Source organism: Rhamphochromis sp. 'chilingali' (genome assembly GCF_963969265.1).
Source record: "Rhamphochromis sp. 'chilingali' genome assembly, chromosome: 22".
Classification (NCBI taxonomy): Eukaryota; Metazoa; Chordata; class Actinopteri; order Cichliformes; family Cichlidae; genus Rhamphochromis; species Rhamphochromis sp. 'chilingali'.
In genome coordinates this window covers 13,291,589-13,309,763 of record NC_137950.1, presented here as the reverse complement: position 1 = coordinate 13,309,763, position 18,175 = coordinate 13,291,589, and the positions used below count along the sequence as shown (strand labels likewise).

At 40.3% G+C, this 18,175-nt stretch overlaps 2 long non-coding RNA genes across 3 annotated transcripts; both read right to left on the bottom strand.

The window, feature by feature from the left end:
- Positions 1 to 7,737: 7,737 nt before the first annotated feature.
- On the bottom strand, positions 7,738 to 9,451 carry LOC308390691. Of its 2 annotated transcripts, none has more exons than XR_013970475.1 (3): positions 9,368 to 9,451; positions 9,141 to 9,232; positions 7,738 to 7,973 (listed from the first exon to the last, which is right to left on the bottom strand). It is a non-coding gene; the product is annotated as an uncharacterized lncRNA (long non-coding RNA). The 2 variants fall into 2 exon arrangements; XR_013970476.1 differs by having other exon boundaries at positions 9,387 to 9,451.
- Positions 9,452 to 15,985: 6,534 nt separating this feature from the next.
- On the bottom strand, positions 15,986 to 17,958 carry LOC308391369. Its single transcript, XR_013970598.1, has 2 exons — positions 17,730 to 17,958; positions 15,986 to 16,562 (listed from the first exon to the last, which is right to left on the bottom strand). It is a non-coding gene; the product is annotated as an uncharacterized lncRNA (long non-coding RNA).
- Between the last annotated feature and the right edge of the window lie 217 nt (positions 17,959 to 18,175).

Genomic DNA, 18,175 nt, shown 5'->3' with positions numbered 1-18,175 from the left:
AGGCAATGTCAAAAGTGTGCGCCGCTGTTGAAGTCACGCTGTGGCCACGTTATTGTTTACGTGAGATCAATTTCTACAATGGCAGATGTAGACAACATACTGTGTCTGTTAATCTTAGTATCTGCAGTTTTTACACGCTTACATCAGACGTGGATTCTACATTCAACACAGACGCTCTCCCAACCCAAATCCTGACGTCGGTTTGGAAGAAATGTAATTTTAAAAAATGACATTTATGTATGCTGTATGCATTTAGTCCATTCCAAAGTTGTGAGTCTGTCTTTAGTTATTAACATTTGAAACGATGAAGGCACGTGAAAGTAACACAAAATTAGCTGCTTTTCCAGAAAAAGACAAAAACTTCTCAGAAGTACGTAAGGTTTTATGAGGTTTTCCCACCCAGGCTTCTAGACTTCTGATTGGCCAACATTTCTACACGGTTAAGATTTGGCGTGTTCTTGACAGCGTTTCACTTTGTTTTTAGTGTTTAGATGTGGAAGGAGATATTTTTTCAAAACTGCACATGTGGACTGGATTTTTTTTTTTTTTTAAACGAAAAAGGAAAATTGTCCGTTTTCAAACATAGCCGTGTACGTTTGGACGCAGCCTAAAGTCATCACAAAAAAAGCAAATTCTCTGAACATTCTGGGTTGAGGTTTAGTGATCATTGTTGTTTTGTGTTCCTTGTAGTCAAAATGAGTGCAAGTGGAGACGGACCACAAAATAACCAAAACGGTAAGCACATGTACTCAGTCTTGAAATTGATGAAAAACAGATTTTCAGCAGATAGTTATGGATGTTAATTAAAAGATTTAATGATCTTGCAGGCCAACAGGTTAACCCACAAATGTTGGCAAATGGAGATCAGGAACCTGCTAATGGCTTCCTGAACGATCTGTATCTCGCTCTCCATGAATATTGTTGCTATCTAGATGAGCTAATAGCTTCAGTACTGGCACAATATGACAATTACCTTTACGGGGACGAAGATGATGACGATGACGATGACGACGATGACGATGACGATGACGACGATGACGACGACGACGACGACGACGACGACGACGACGACGACAACGACAACGACAACGACGATGACGACGACGACGATGACGACAACGATGACGCCGATGACGGCGTCGACGGCGACGGCAACGATGACGATGACGACGACGATGTTGGTGGCATTGAAAATGAGGAGGCATTTGAAGGCCGCATGGATGTTCGCCAGTACATCCCAGAAGAGGACCCTCAGCCAGGTGTTTCCAGGAAGAGGTCTAGAGAGAGGGATGAAGAAGATTTAGGAGCAAACAAAAGAATGAGATGGAGCGATGATGACTCTGAAGTATTTGAAGATGCGCACGAAGAGCTTGAACACGAAACTGGAGGCTCGAGGAAGCGTTCCCGAGAGGATTTTGAGCAAGAAGAGGAATACTTGCCTGTGTGCAAACTTCAGAGGTGTTCAATTGAGTCGACCAGCAGCAATGAAGACTAAGACTACTTCGACGGGTTTTTTCAGTATCCTTTCAGTAATCTGATGGCCTACTCAGGTGATCCTGAATCCTCTATGCTGCAATAAGCTGGGCATACACTGTGCTGCGATTTTTCAGTCGCGTTATTCGGCTCCTGATCAAACTGTAGGATTGACTCGCAGGGGTGAGAAGTTTGATCAAGGCCAAACTCGGGACGATCCCCAAAACGATCGCACGACTGAAAAATCGGCTCAAAATGGGCCAAAAATCGCACAGTGTATGCCCAGCATTAGGCTGCCGGGGGATTCCCATGATGCACTGGGTGTTTCTTCTTCACCCACTATGTTTAATAGACCTCTGCACTGAATGGTACTTGTTATTAACCTCTGTCTCTGTTCCATGTCTTTATACTATTTTCCTTGCCCCTCCCCAACCGGTCGCAGCAGATGGCCGCCCCTCCCTGAGCCTGGTTCTGCTGGAGGTTTCTTCCTGTTAAAAGGGAGTTTTTCCTTCCCACTGTCGCCAAAGTGCTTGCTCATAGGGGGTCATATGATTGTTGGGGTTTTCTTTGTAAGTATATCTTACAATATAAAGCGCCTTCAGGTGACTGTTGCTGTCATTTGGCGCTCTTTAAATAAAATTGAATTGAAAATTAAATAGATGTCACTGTGATGATTTCTTCCCTGCATAGAAAGCTTAGACCCAAATGCAGATTCAATGCACATGGTTAAACTATTTATAAGACTTTGTTTAAAGAGAGGGAATGGAGAACGTGGCTCAAGCTAGGAGTGTCAGCAGACAGCAGGAACCAGAGGAAAAGCTATCGAGAGACTGAACACCTGGCTCCTGATGGGAACAATCCAACGGGAATTCTGCAACAGAGGGAGAAGAAGTTGCTGGACGGGTAAGGGAGTTTGAGGGTAGGATGAGTATGTTGGCAGAGGAGACCTAAACACAGGGAAAACAAGGTTAAACACAGGGAAGGAGCACGCCAGAACTGGAGCAGAGGGGAAGCCTAGTTGTGTGGATGCCTTAATAGGCATCCACACTATTGAGTTCCTGTTTCTCTTTATTCTTTATTATTCCGGGTGTTTCCGTACACTTTTCGCCGTGGATCTACTTCCACAATTTTTGTGCTATTTTCACCGTTCAAACTCTAAACTGTTCTGCTCTTTCTGCTTATGCCGGCTATGACTTTTGGTGTTTATTACTATTATACTTTTTAAAATATTACACTTTTTTCCTTTAATTTGTCCCATTGAAATGAATGGGAAACTTCCACAATTCTGCTAAAACTTTCTTGTCTTTGAAACTTAACTACTGCCTCATACTTTCACCTAGAAACTCCATTCAAACTTTAAAACGTTCTCAAATGATTGGGCTATTCCTGTATGATTCAGCTTTTTCAGATCTTCTACTGTTTTCATCTTATCTCTCTTTAAGTCTTCAGTTGCAAAATTGTGATTTTTCAGAAAATACATGCGTTGCTATGGTTGCTATGCAATTAACTCAGAGGGGACAGTGAAACTGTTTGAATTTTCTCTTCATGTCCAAACAACTTCTTGCTACTCGCTCAATTTCCACTCAAGCCCCACAGATTATACACCAAAACGTAGGTATTTTTGCTGGCTTTCAGAAAATGTCCCTATCATTGTTGTGGGACTCATAGTTATTTTGCAAATCTCCTCAGAGTAACACAAAGTCAGAAAACTCTCCATATAAACTCAATGGAGAGTTTGTTCAAAATCACCGCTGGATTTCTCTAATGAGAGGCATTTTCAAATTGTCATATCTCCTTAACGAAGCGAAGTTAAGACATGAGGCTTGTCCCGGTATATCTTCAGACACTTCTGATGCTCACAATTCAAGAATTATTTTCTCACCTATTACCGTTCTGAGATGAGTTAGACTTGTTTGAGGGTAGGAAATTTGTCCCTCGCTCAGATTTCATCAGATTTCAAATTCTGGAAATGAGTCACTTTTTTCTCTCATCATATCTTTTTGATGGATTTCCACAGAGCCCTGAAAATTTCCATGACTGTTCACCAAAGCCTGCTGTTTCTTACGGTGAAAGAATGATTTTGATGCTCCATATAGATTTAGAGTTACCAAAGGTTGTTTGAGAGCAAGTCAAGGCAGTTTTTGCTTCGCCTCTACTCAGTTACAGTGTATTACAAGTCATATATCTTTAATAATTTATATTTTATCTCTGAATTATGAAGACCTGAAGATTCCCCCATCTCTTCTGAACAAAACAATGTCTGAATGACCGTTCTAGCCTCTACGGTTAGGAAATTATGGCCATTTGTTCGAGGGGAATCCTGAATGTCAGAAATACACTGAAGAAAACTCACACCTCTCTCTGTGTCTGCGTGTGTAAGGGCTGACTACAGCAGGTGCAGCTAATTTAACTGACCTACATATACCAAGCCCAGACTCTCAACAGCTCCTGTTCCCTTTACTGTCTGTGTATGTGTGTCTGTGTATCAATATTTCTCCTATGTTTAGGTATTACTCCTCAATCATAGTATTTCTGCTAAAGCAAAGTACTTCTACTACATCTTAGTACTTCTGCTAAATCATAGTATTTTTTGAAAAATCATAGTATATTTGCCAAATCATGGTATTTGTGCAAAATCATGGTTTTGGGGCCAAATCATAATATTTCTGTTATGTTATAGTATATGTGCTGAATATATTATATGTGCCAAATCACAGTATTTATACCAAATTATAGTATTTATGCCAAATTACAGTATTTCTGCTAAAAAGCAGAAATAGTCCTTTTTAGCAGGAATTTCTGCCAAAAGATAGTATTTATGTTAAAACATAGTATTTCTGCTAAATCAGAGTATTCCTGCCAAATCATAGTATTTGTACTGAAACATAGTACTTCTGCCCAATCACATTATTTGTACTAAATGATAGTACTTGTGCCAAATCATAGTATTTGTGCCAAAGCATCGTATTTGTATGGAGTCATAGTATTTCTTCTAAATCATAGTATTTCAATCAAATCTCAGTAGTTGTTGTTAAAACGCAGTATTATTGCAAAATCATAGTATTTGTACCCATTCATAGTATTTCTGCTAAATCATAGCATTTGTGCCAAATCATGGTATTTGTGCAAAAACATAGTATGTCTGCAAAACCATAGTATATCCCTTATGTTATAGTATTACTACTAAGGCATAGTATTTCTGCCAAATCATAGTATTTGTACTAAATCATAGTACTTGTGCCAAATCATAGTATTTGTTGCACATCATAGTATTGGAACCAAAACATAGTATTTGTCCCAAAGCATCGTATTTGTATGGAGTAATAGTATTTCTTCAAAATCATAGTATTTCAATCAAATTTCAGTAGTTGTGTTAAAATGCAGTATTATTGCCAAATCATAGTATTTGTACCCAATCATAGTATTTTTGCCATGTCATTGTATTTGTGCCAAATCATAGTATTTTTGCCAAATTGTGGTATTTGTGCCCAATTAATAATTCTGTTATGTTATAGTATTACTACTAAGTTGTAGAATATCTGTTATGTTATAGTGTATCTGCGGAATATAGTATTTGTGCCAAATCGTAGTATTTATACCAAATCACAGTATTTGTGCTAAAACATAGTATTTCTGCCATATTGTGGCATTTGTGCAAGAACATTGAACTGTTATGTTATAGTATTACTACTAAGTCATAGTATTTCTGCGTTGTTATAGTATTTGTACTAAAACGTAGTATCTCTGCCAAGTCATAGAATTACTGCAATTTCATAGTTTTTTTTAGGAAATCTGTTATGTTATAGTATTACTACTAAGTCATAGTATTTCTGCCAAATCATAGTATTTGTGCCAAAGCATCGTATTTGTATGGAGTCATAGTATTTCAATCAAATCTCAGTAGTTGTTGTTAAAACGCAGTATTATTGCCAAATCATAGTATTTGTACCCAATCTTAGTATTTCTGCTAAATCATAGCATTTGTTCCAAATCATGGTATTTGTGCAGAAAACTTGGTTTGTCTGCAAAACCATAGTATATCTCTTATGTTATAGTATTACTACTAAGGCATAGTATTTCTGCCAAATCATAGTATTTGTACTAAATCATAGTACTTGTGCCAAATCATAGTATTTGTTGCACATCATAGTATTGGAACCCAAACATAGTATTTGTCCCAAAGCATCGTATTTGTATGGAGTAATAGTATTTCTTCAAAATCATAGTATTTCAATCAAATCTCAGTAGTTGTGTTAAAATGCAGTATTATTGCCAAATCATAGTATTTGTACCCAATCATAGTATTTTTGCCAAATTGTGGTATTTGTGCCCAATTAATAATTCTGTTATGTTATAGTATTACTACTAAGTCGTAGAATATCTGTTATGTTATAGTGTATCTGCGGAATATAGTATTTGTGCCAAATCGTAGTATTTATACCAAATCACAGTATTTATGCTAAAACATAGTATTTCTGCCATATTGTGGTATTTGTGCAAGAACATTGAACTGTTATGTTATAGTATTACTACTAAGTCATAGTATTTCTGCCAAATCATAGTATTTGTGTGAATTTGTATACTGTAATATCACTGTAGTATGTAGTGGCTAAGTAGGGGGTGTTTACGGTGTAAATAGGTCATCTCTTGTGTTGGAGTGCCCTCTTGTGGCGCCTTTTGGGTAGTGCCTTAGTAAACGTGAACCCTGTAAGAAGTGGTATCAGACTGATTTGTAGTGGAGGAATTTGTTGCCAGTGTTCTTAATCATAGAAACCACACCATATCACCTCTCCACATCCTCCTACTGTATGCCATGCCTCCCTGTACCATCCATCTGACCGCCAATAAACTCCACCTGTGGTAATCTAATCCCTGGATGTCAGCCTCTCCTTCTGACCGAGGATAGTTACTATTGCAGCACCACCCAGCATTAAACTGACGTACACCATTCTGTACAATAGTATTTGTGCTAAAAAGTAGTATTTCTGCCAAATCATAGTATTACTGCTATTTCATACTATTTAAGCGAAATTACAGTGTTTCTGCAAAAACATGTTTGAGGGGTGGAAATCTGTCCTCCTCTCATTTTTCAAACTCCGAAAATTAAGCCATTTCTTCTCTCGTCATGTCTCCGCGACGGAGATACAAAGAGCTATGTAAATCGTAGTCAAAGTACACCAAAGTCCGCTGATTCACCCAGTGCAAGAATTATGCTTCTATCCCACCTAGTTTTTGAGTACAAATTTATACACTATCACAGACCGGTAATTCATATTGATAATTTATTACAATTCTGCAAAGTTTTATGATTTTAGCAGCTTTTCTAATATGGACCTCACATTCTTGTTAACAGTCTATGGCAGAAATACATACAAGTACACAGCCTGATGAAGCAGACAGAAGCAGTACCTCTGATTGGTTCAGCATTTTCACCTCTTATCAGCACAAATCTCAGCCTCTTCTGCTGTTTTCATTAGAATTGTAAGCTTTTCCACCTTTTTTCAGTTACGTGAGAACCAGTTTGGCTCAATGAGTAGCTGAAAAATGTCAGCCTCTTCTGCTGTTTTAGCAGGATTTCAGAGTTCAGCTTTTTCACTTGTTTTAAGCACAAATTTCAGTTTCTTTACCTCATTTCACAACAAAGTTCTTCCTCTTCACCTCTTTTCTGCTAATTTGAGCTTCTGCTCCACAGTGCACATTGTCCCTCTCATCATATCTTTGCTTGTGACCAGAACTCATTTGGCTCAGAGGGTAGGGCATCTGCCGTGAGACCCGGTGGCAGAGGTTTGAATCCTACCTGTGACAGTTGCTACACATGTTCCCTGCTTGCATGCGCTCTGCTTTCTTGTGTGTCACTGCTCTCCAGTGTGTCATTACACATACAGCCATCTTCAGCAAGTACTTCTGCTTCTACACCTCTTTTCAGCTCATCTTTTTGCTTCTTTGCCTCTTTTCAGCAGAAATTCTTCTGATTCACCTCTTTTCTGCCAAATGTTTAGCTTTTTCACCTCTTATCAGCACAATTCTAAGCAGCTTCTGCTAATTTCACCACAATTGTCACTCTCTCCACCTCTTCTTTGTGTGAATGAGTTTGGTGCAGTGAGGTGAATTGCAGCCTTTAGACCAGAAGGGCCAGGTTCGAATCCTGCTCAGGGCAATGGTTTTTGTTTGTTTTTTTCAACTTTTTCAGCTTTTTTCAGCAGACATCTTCAGCGTTAAGGCATCCACACAGCATTTTCGCAGGAAATGCAAATTTTTCTAGTTACCACTGGAGATGGCAGAACAAACTGGCGAGGAGTAGCAGGCAGCGCTGGTTTAAGAAGCCCTCCTGCTGATTGTTTGCAGATGAGGCCCAGGTGAGATGCTGGAAACTCCACCTCTGAAGTGTGGACACAGTATCCCCATTCCAAGTGGAAAAGCCCCTCAGACACTTCCATGGTGCATGACAAGAAGGATGAGAAAGCATTCATGGTCCATCCATCCCTCCGTCAGCGTAATGCCTAAAAGTTTATTCAGATGTAAATGTATTACATTTTTAAATAAAGATCATCAGTGTTTTTAATGACGCTGCAGTTCATTCATGTGTCTCTATTGGACAGTGTTGTAGAAGTTACAGAAGACAGGAATCAGTTCCAGCTTGGCCTGACATTTGATCACTAGTGATGTGTGATACCACTGATTTCCTTTCCGATCCCATACCACGTAAAATTCAGGGTGGTATCGACGATACTGCTCCGATACTTTGTACAAAAACTTTACTCTTTTATTGTATCTCAAATTATAGCGTCATAATCATTACAGGACATCAGATTACTTGTTCTTATCACTTAATAATGCAGAATTCATCATATAGAAATCAAAAACCTGAAGTTGTGCACTATGTGAACACCTTGCCTGCCTGCAGCACTAAAGGACTCCCTGAGAGACGTCTGTCTCACCCTAGCAGCACCCGTCCTTCTCCTCCTCTTCAGTTTGCCTCAACATAAGCTCGTCATATTCTGTGATATGATTTACTTTGAGGTGTTTGACAAGGTTAGTGGTGTTGCCACAACACCTCACTTTCTTGCCACATGTATCGCAAACCACGTCTGGGCTGTTTGTGGATGTAAAATACGTGCGCACATGACTCCAGTTACGCTCAGCCATTGTTGTGAGTGCGCACGCCACAGGCTGCCACACATTTATACAGCCGTATTTCACACATGACTATAAAAGGCGGAAGAGGGAGTAGTTCTTTCCAATGTAGACAATCTGAATGATAGTTTCTTTCCACTGTGTTCCTGTTAATGAAAAACTACAATTTACCCCAAAATGATTCAAATATCGATATTTTAATGTGGAAACCTTCTGTTTCCACATCTGGACTTTCTGTTGCTGCCCACGCGGGTGAAACTTTCTTTGAAGTGGCTCATTGAAGTTGTAATTGATAATCAATTCCCACACAATGAGAGAATCCAATCAATTTGTTTATCAGGGGAAAGGTGTGATTTCTTAGGACACTGGAGCCTAACATTAACTGGTTTAAAATTAGCTTATTTCCATAAGAAGAAAAACATACTGAGAAAGAGATCACCAAAATATACATGTACAAATGTGAAATAGTCATATGTAGTGTGAAAGAGCTATTTGACATCTTTAAATTCAAAGTAATGTATAAATCCACTTACATAAAACATGAAAAGGCGGCGCAGCGATGCCCATCTCAGCCAGTGTATGATGGTGGGGCAAGATGGCAGCTTCCACAACATGACGCCAGCTCCTATGTATTTTTAGTAGATAAATGATACGTTTATGTATCAATTTGTTGGAAGATGTAATTACACCTTAATTATGTAATTAGAAGCAAAAATGATTTTTTTAAAATCAAATCACCTCAAAAAATTACTGTACTTACTTTCTAAATCATTCTTTACCTCTGAAAGGGGTGGCTGTGGCTCAGGAGGTGGAGCAGGTCATCTACTAATCAGATGGTTTTTGGGATCGATCCCTGGCTGCTCCAGACTGCATGCTAACTGTCCTTGGGCAAGACATTAACCCCAAGTCACTCTCTGATGCATTCATCAGAGTATGAATGTGTGTGAATGTTAGGTAGAAAGCACAGAAAAAGGGCTTCTATGAACAGGTGTGAATGAGGCAACCTGTATAGAGCGCTTTGAATGTTCAGGTAGAGTAGAAAAGCACTGTAAAAATTTCTCTGTGTTGATTTCTTTTGGACCTCAAACATTACTCACCTTGTTGCAGGTTTCTTTATTAATGCTGAAAACCCAGAATGGAAACTGACCTTACTGCTTCCTTCCTTTCCAAACTACTGCGGCTCCTCCAACCAACGGCCGCGGCAGGCTAAACATGAGGACACAGATGACGTGCAACAGTAAATGGTAAATGGCCTGTATTTGTATAGCGCTTTTCTAGTCCCTAAGGACCCCAAAGCGCTTTACACAACCTGTCATCCACCCATTCACACACACATTCACACACTGGTGATGGCAAGCTACAATGTAGCTGTTATGTATGAACCAAGAATTATTGTGTGCTATGCAAGCCATCGCCAGTAGGGGGCACCACGCCCAGTTATGTGTGTATGTTACTTCTGTGTGATCCCAATAAAGAAGAAGTCAACTTGTAAACAAAATGTTGTATGTGCAGTCTGACTCGGCATAATCCTTAATAGTGTATTGACACTACAGTGGAAATATAACAGTAGCCACAGCCACCCTGGGGCGCACTGACAGAGGCGAGGCTGCCGGACACTGGCGCCACCTGACCACCACCAGGCGGCAACGGGTGAAGTGTCTTGCCCAAGGACACAACGACCGAGACTGTCCAAGCCGGGGCTCGAACCGGCAACCTTCCGATTACAAGGCGAACTCCCAACTCTTGAGCCACGATCGCCCCATGAGATACACCTCTGTACTATTTGCTACTTTTATTCCACATACAACTGTCCACTGTACAAATCGGCACACGGCCTCAAACCATTAAACAAATGCACAGACTGCACAAATAACTGCACCATTTACTATGCCAAATTTCAACATTGGCCTATTGCATAACTTAGTGCAGAAGTATACATAAACCAAAAGATGCATCAAAATGATTCAAGCTGCGCTCAAGCTGCAGTCAACAGAAGGTTTCGCCTCATGCTCACCCTACCTTTCTGCTCATTAACATCAGGTGCCGTGAACAGGTGAGTGCAACCACATTTATCACACCCATTAAATCCTTTTATCTCATTGTGTTTGAATAATTGTAATTCCTTCTACTGGGATCTCAGCCAGAAGTCCATCTTTCACCTCCAGCTCATTTAAATCTCAGCTGCCAGACTTATAACAAATTCAAAGAAATAAATCATCATTCTCCTCCTCACAACCTTTTGGGTATACGATACATGGGTACAAGCCTTGTTACAGATTTGGTCACTTTTTATGAACCAAGTCACTGCCTGCATTCTGCACATCAGACACTCTTAGCTGTCCGTGCAGCCTGGCTCAATGCAAAAAGAAAACAAACCGTTTCGTGTTTTAACTCTTTGAACTTTTCTTTTGAGTTTTTAACTAAGATTTTATTGTGTTCTTTAACACACTTTGTAACTGTTTTGAAAGTGCTAGGCAAATTAACTGTTAACTATTACTGTTATTATTGTTATTGACAGTCTGGAGCTTTGGCAGTATGGAAGGTGGATGCGAGAGGGAGACTTCATGGAAACCACCTTTTTCTTTCCCATCACCATATTCCTGAATGTTTCCAAATGCATAGGTTAAAAATAAAAAACTCGTTGCTTTTTTAAAAATTCTGCAACACTCAGAAATCCTAGCAGCTGGCACCACCAATGGACGCATAGCAATGTGGAGGATGGTGGTGCAGTCGGGTAGCAGTAGACACTAAGCCCCAGTGGAAACTGCAGACACCAACAGAAATTGGAGGAAATGTCACTCAGCTACAGGTAATGTCTTGACCAGCATTAGTACATTACTTTCGTTTGGTTTAATTACACTTTTATTTTAACTGGAGATTGACAGTAACAACACTGTTTTTCTTTGAGCCAAAATTTCATTGAAGGAAATTTCAATGCAGCTTTGATGCTGGATGGAGACAGCAACGCATTTTAAAACCCTGACTTGGACTGTGGGAATCAAGTCTTTACAATACGCACGCACACACACACACACACACACACACACACACACACACACACACACACACACACACACACACACACACACACACACACACACACACACCAGCCTGACCAATAAGAGCCAAGAGTTGCAGTGATAGGCAGGCTGAACCAGCAAATAGCCAGAAACAACTGGTCAGTGCAGCACCGCCTCAGGTACCACATACAGATTTTAACTGGCTTCTGACTTTGTGTGGTGTGGAGTATGCTAGATTTTATATAAATATGGATGAGATTAGCTGGGGATGAACAAAATCTCCTTCAGCAACTATTAAATAGCCAGAAGGGGCCAGACAGTCAATATATTAATTCAGCGTTCCTACAGAACAGACCGTAAAGCATTCCCAAAAAGTCAAAACAATTATTTTAGCAGCTGATTTCTGTACTTAAAAAAACCCCAAACAAACATTTATTATAGCTCTATTATGTAGGTAATGTAGGAGACGTGGACACAAATACACAGAGGGTTAACGAGGGAAGTGGGAGCACACGGGGAACACAGGCGACACTGATAATCATAACGAGACACGGCAGGAGTAACACAACACTGACGGGAGACTATCAAAGTAAAACAGGAAGCACACAGAGACGCAGACCAGATTGGAAGAGAACACAGACATAGCGGGCTGGGAAAACATGGAATAAAACACAAGGAGGAGAAACGAGGCATGGGGGCTGGCAGATACACAGAGGGGGCACACAGGGGGTAAAGTCACGAGGGGAAATCAAATAAGCAACATCTTAACAGAACAACCGAGGGACCCTAAAGCTGACATCAAACAACAACAATACAAGACACACAAAAAACCAGGTAGAAGTCCCAGGACCATGACATGCAGGTGGTTACATATGGTTAAAATGATTCAAATGCACTAAGTATGCATGTTTTTCATATCAATATAGTCCATAACTTGATTACTGTCTGTAGCCCACATGATTAAACACTTTAGTTACATAAAACATGTGAGTTTAGATTTTATCTACTGTATAGCCTGTATAGTAAATTAATATGTAGCCCAATAAGTATAAAATCCAGAAAGCTACACAACATGGGACGGTTCATTTACAAACACAGTTCTAACTTGAGTTTCACACAGTTTTTATTAGAAAACAATCAAATTGTTAAATGCTTCAAGTACACAAAATGTCAGAAATCTGCACCGTCATGAACAGAAATTTAAACCTAATTTTTCGTGATTTGTTGATTAACCCTCCGAGGTCTAAATCCCACGTTGTGCACATCAACATCACAGATTTGTACAAATCAAATTTATAACAAAGACATGTTAAATATTAAGCACTGGAAACAGCTTGTTGTTTTGTTGCCATAGCGTTTTGTTTTGTCTCCATTTAAAAGATATCAAAATCTGAGCAAACAACTTGATGTCAAAAGAATCTCTGCACATTCCGCAGTCTTTGCTGCTAAAGTGACATCACAGCATTTAAGCATGTTTGAATGAAAACATCAGCATATGAACACAAAACTGAAGAGACACTGCAACCGAATGAAAGCAGACCACTATTTAGTGAGATTTGGACGTTTCCCTGAGGATTAACTGCTGTGTAATCTACCAAGAACTAAAGTAAGCTCAAATTTCAGTTTATAAACTCAAGATCATTTACTTAAATATATAAAGCCTGATTTCCCTGCTTGCCAGGACAATATTTATGTACTTTACATTGTGCAAGACTAGACTATATTTTCCATCATAGAGAGGATGATGTGGATCTATTATTCAGGAAAACAAATGAAGACTTAACTATTTGTCAGCTGATGTAATATTTGACAAATGATACATAAATTAGAAAATGTTCTTAATCATATCTTAGAGTGACAGAAGCTCTTTTTAACACGATTATTTCTGAGATTATTTTGTTCATTTAGGAAAATAGAGAAGACGTAAGTTTTGTTCTCAAACAAACTATTAGAATTTCTGAGAAACTGAGCCTACGTGCACATGTACACGGCTATTTTTGAAAGCGCAGCTTTGTCTCTGCATTTGGGCCTTTCGTCCACACCTAAACAGCAGATTGAGTCACTGAAAGGTGAGATTTTTAAAAAGGACGTTTTTGTGTTCAGGTGTGGACGAGGAAAACGGACATTTACTCAGGCAATGTCAAAAGTGTGCGCCGCTGTTGAAGTCACGCTGTGGCCACGTTATTGTTTACATGAGATCAATTTCTACAATGGCAGATGTAGACAACATACTGTGTCTGTTAATCTTAGTATCTGCAGTTTTTACACGCTTACATCAGACGTGGATTCTACATTCAACACAGACGCTCTCCCAACCCAAATCCTGACGTCGGTTTGGAAGAAATGTAATTTTAAAAAATGACATTTATGTATGCTGTATGCATTTAGTCCATTCCAAAGTTGTGAGTCTGTCTTTAGTTATTAACATTTGAAACGATGAAGGCACGTGAAAGTAACACAAAATTAGCTGCTTTTCCAGAAAAAGACAAAAACTTCTCAGAAGTACGTAAGGTTTTATGAGGTTTTCCCACCCAGGCTTCTAGACTTCTGATTGGCCAACATTTCTACACGGTTAAGATTTGGCGTGTTCTTGACAGCGTTTCACTTTGTTTTTAGTGTTTAGATGTGGAAGGAGATATTTTTTCAAAACTGCACATGTGGACTGGATTTTTATTTTTTTTTAAACGAAAAAGGAAAAACGTCCGTTTTCAAACATAGCCGTGTACGTTTGGACGCAGCCTAAAGTCATCACAAAAAAAGCAAATTCTCTGAACATTCTGGGTTGAGGTTTAGTGATCATTGTTGTTTTGTGTTCCTTGTAGTCAAAATGAGTGCAAGTGGAGACGGACCACAAAATAACCAAAACGGTAAGCACATGTACTCAGTCTTGAAACTGATGAAAAACAGATTTTCAGCAGATAGTTATGGATGTTAATTAAAAGATTTAATGATCTTGCAGGCCAACAGGTTAACCCACAAATGTTGGCAAATGGAGATCAGGAACCTGCTAATGGCTTCCTGAACGATCTGTATCTCGCTCTCAGTGATTATTGTTGCTATCTACATGAGCTAATAGCTTCAGTACTTGCACAATATGACAATTACCTTTACGGGGACGAAGACGATGACGACGACGACGACAACGACAACGACGATGACGACAACGACGATGACGACGATGACGACAACGACAACGACGATGACGACGATGACGACAACGACAACGACAACGACGATGACGACAACGATGACGCAAATGACGGCGGCGACGGCGACGGCAACGATGACGACGACGACGATGTTCAAAATATTCATGTGAGGGACAATAATGCCAATGGTGACAACGATGAACAGCACGGGGATGCTGTGGTTGTGATCATTTTCAATGTTGGTGGCATTGAAAATGAGGAGGCATTTGAAGGCCGCATGGATGTTCGCCAGTACATCCCAGAAGAGGACCCTCAGCCAGGTGTTTCCAGGAAGAGGTCTAGAGAGAGGGATGAAGAAGATTTAGGAGCAAACAAAAGAATGAGATGGAGCGATGATGACTCTGAAGTATTTGAAGATGCGCACGAAGAGCTTGAACACGAAACTGGAGGCTCGAGGAAGCGTTCCCGAGAGGATTTTGAGCAAGAAGAGGAATACTTGCCTGTGTGCAAACTTCAGAGGTGTTCAATTGAGTCGACCAGCAGCAATGAAGACTAAGACTACTTCGACGGGTTTTTTCAGTATCCTTTCAGTAATCTGATGGCCTACTCAGGTGATCCTGAATCCTCTATGCTGCAATAAGCTGGGCATACACTGTGCTGCGATTTTTCAGTCGCGTTATTCGGCTCCTGATCAAACTGTAGGATTGACTCGCAGGGGTGAGAAGTTTGATCAAGGCCAAACTCGGGACGATCCCCAAAACGATCGCACGACTGAAAAATCGGCTCAAAATGGGCCAAAAATCGCACAGTGTATGCCCAGCATTAGGCTGCCGGGGGATTCCCATGATGCACTGGGTGTTTCTTCTTCACCCACTATGTTTAATAGACCTCTCTGCACTGAATGGTACTTGTTATTAACCTCTGTCTCTGTTCCATGTCTTTATACTATTTTCCTTGCCCCTCCCCAACCGGTCGCAGCAGATGGCCGCCCCTCCCTGAGCCTGGTTCTGCTGGAGGTTTCTTCCTGTTAAAAGGGAGTTTTTCCTTCCCACTGTCGCCAAAGTGCTTGCTCATAGGGGGTCATATGATTGTTGGGGTTTTCTTTGTAAGTATATCTTACAATATAAAGCGCCTTCAGGTGACTGTTGCTGTCATTTGGCGCTCTTTAAATAAAATTGAATTGAAAATTAAATAGATGTCACTGTGATGATTTCTTCCCTGCATAGAAAGCTTAGACCCAAATGCAGATTCAATGCACATGGTTAAACTATTTATGAGACTTTAGAGAGGGAATGGAGAACGTGGCTCGAGCTAGGAGTGTCAGCAGACAGCAGGAACCAGAGGAAAAGCTATCGAGAGACTGAACACCTGGCTCCTGATGGGAACAATCCAACGGGAATTCTGCAACAGAGGGAGAAGAAGTTGCTGGACGGGTAAGGGAGTTTGAGGGTAGGATGAGTACGTTGGCAGAGGAGACCTAAACACAGGGAAAACAAGGTTAAACACAGGGAAGGAGCACGCCAGAACTGGAGCAGAGGGGAAGCCTAGTTACCACTGGAGATGGCAGAACAAACTGGCGAGGAGTAGCAGGCAGCGCTGGTTTAAGAAGCCCTCCTGCTGATTGTTTGCAGATGAGGCCCAGGTGAGATGCTGGAAACTCCACCTCTGAAGTGTGGACACAGTATCCCCATTCCAAGTGGAAAAGCCCCTCAGACACTTCCATGGTGCATGACAAGAAGGATGAGAAAGCATTCATGGTCCATCCATCCCTCCGTCAGCGTAATGCCTAAAAGTTTATTCAGATGTAAATGTATTACATTTTTAAATAAAGATCATCAGTGTTTTTAATGACGCTGCAGTTCATTCATGTGTCTCTATTGGACAGTGTTGTAGAAGTTACAGAAGACAGGAATCAGTTCCAGCTTGGCCTGACATTTGATCACTAGTGATGTGTGATACCACTGATTTCCTTTCCGATCCCATACCACGTAAAATTCAGGGTGGTATCGACGATACTGCTCCGATACTTTGTACAAAAACTTTACTCTTTTATTGTATCTCAAATTATAGCGTCATAATCATTACAGGACATCAGATTACTTGTTCTTATCACTTAATAATGCAGAATTCATCATATAGAAATCAAAAACCTGAAGTTGTGCACTATGTGAACACCTTGCCTGCCTGCAGCACTAAAGGACTCCCTGAGAGACGTCTGTCTCACCCTAGCAGCACCCGTCCTTCTCCTCCTCTTCAGTTTGCCTCAACATAAGCTCGTCATATTCTGTGATATGATTTACTTTGAGGTGTTTGACAAGGTTAGTGGTGTTGCCACAACACCTCACTTTCTTGCCACATGTATCGCAAACCACGTCTGGGCTGTTTGTGGATGTAAAATACGTGCGCACATGACTCCAGTTACGCTCAGCCATTGTTGTGAGTGCGCACGCCACAGGCTGCCACACATTTATACAGCCGTATTTCACACATGACTATAAAAGGCGGAAGAGGGAGTAGTTCTTTCCAATGTAGACAATCTGAATGATAGTTTCTTTCCACTGTGTTCCTGTTAATGAAAAACTACAATTTACCCCAAAATGATTCAAATATCGATATTTTAATGTGGAAACCTTCTGTTTCCACATCTGGACTTTCTGTTGCTGCCCACGCGGGTGAAACTTTCTTTGAAGTGGCTCATTGAAGTTGTAATTGATAATCAATTCCCACACAATGAGAGAATCCAATCAATTTGTTTATCAGGGGAAAGGTGTGATTTCTTAGGACACTGGAGCCTAACATTAACTGGTTTAAAATTAGCTTATTTCCATAAGAAGAAAAACATACTGAGAAAGAGATCACCAAAATATACATGTACAAATGTGAAATAGTCATATGTAGTGTGAAAGAGCTATTTGACATCTTTAAATTCAAAGTAATGTATAAATCCACTTACATAAAACATGAAAAGGCGGCGCAGCGATGCCCATCTCAGCCAGTGTATGATGGTGGGGCAAGATGGCAGCTTCCACAACATGACGCCAGCTCCTATGTATTTTTAGTAGATAAATGATACGTTTATGTATCAATTTGTTGGAAGATGTAATTACACCTTAATTATGTAATTAGAAGCAAAAATGATTTTTTTTAAATCAAATCACCTCAAAAAATTACTGTACTTACTTTCTAAATCATTCTTTATCTCTGAAAGGGGTGGCTGTGGCTCAGGAGGTGGAGCAGGTCATCTACTAATCAGATGGTTTTTGGATCGATCCCTGGCTGCTCCAGACTGCATGCTAACTGTCCTTGGGCAAGACATTAACCCCAAGTCACTCTCTGATGCATTCATCAGAGTATGAATGTGTATGAATGTTAGGTAGAAAGCACAGAAAAAGGGCTTCT